Source organism: Gorilla gorilla, chromosome 11 (genome assembly GCF_029281585.2).
Source record: "Gorilla gorilla gorilla isolate KB3781 chromosome 11, NHGRI_mGorGor1-v2.1_pri, whole genome shotgun sequence".
Classification (NCBI taxonomy): domain Eukaryota; kingdom Metazoa; phylum Chordata; class Mammalia; order Primates; family Hominidae; genus Gorilla; species Gorilla gorilla.
In genome coordinates this window covers 46,888,871-46,890,000 of record NC_073235.2, presented here as the reverse complement: position 1 = coordinate 46,890,000, position 1,130 = coordinate 46,888,871, and positions in this window count along the sequence as shown.

Here is a 1,130-nt window from a genome sequence, read left to right as displayed (position 1 = left end):
CACAACCAAGAGATGTGCATTTTAGTAACATCAGATGTGTTCTTCTGTTTTATCAAATACTTACTCTTCCCACATGCTTAGTTCTAAATCTAACCTTTCCCCCCTTGAATAGGGGGCAGGGGAGGATGAGGAAACACTGGAACAACTGAACACCCCTGCCCATTTTCTCCAAGAGCCTTTTGTATTCTAGCATATCTGTGCAATCTTTTCTTTTTTCTTCACATGAGACTGTAAGCTTAGGCCTGAAATAACTGGGAAGAGAGATGCGTATCAGAATTTCTCCGCGAGAGCTAAACAAAACATACATCTTCCTTAGCATGAATTGGACTGGGGGTGGAGTGGGAGGGCTTGGAGGAAGGGGGAAAGAAGGGACTATATTTGAATAAATATGAATAAATGTATTAGATAGTTTTCACAATCAGATAACTTTAAAAAAGGTCATTTTTTATCTTTCTAATAATGTAAGCCTTAATAAAAGCAAATCTTAGTCACAAATTTGAGGAGACTGCCCAATAATAAGTTTACATGTATTTGAACTGAAAAATTGTTAACCATGCTTTTGCTCCAAGATGTGTGAGGCCATTCAGGGGCTGTAGGGCCCTGGATATACACACAAACAAGTGTGTGTATATCTGGAGCCCCACACATTGTAATAAACACAGCTGCATTTATTTGACTATGTGATCCCATGTACATGTAAAAACATTCAAACAAACACACTCAGCAGATTTATTTATTGTGCAATGGGGCAATTATTCAAATAAACATGCTCAATGCAATTATTTGAATCTCACATTGCATGTTCATCAATCATAGCACTAAAAAAAGGGGGAAAAACACCAAAGAATTCACATGGGGAAAAAATATATATATGAAAACCACCTTATTATAGATTTTATAGGGTAGCTGAGGTTATGGCTCCCTTCTTAACTGTAACTCAACTATTCTGTATTCAATGACATTTGTTTCTAATGATTAATTGGTTCACTCACTTGATCATTATATCAGAATGACCACAACATTCAAATTCATATAATAGCAAACTTTATAAACCTGTATTGTGTAGAGATGTGAAATCTCTATATTTCAAGAGCAGAAGAGTTCTTTCTAGACACCTTACATCAAGGGAC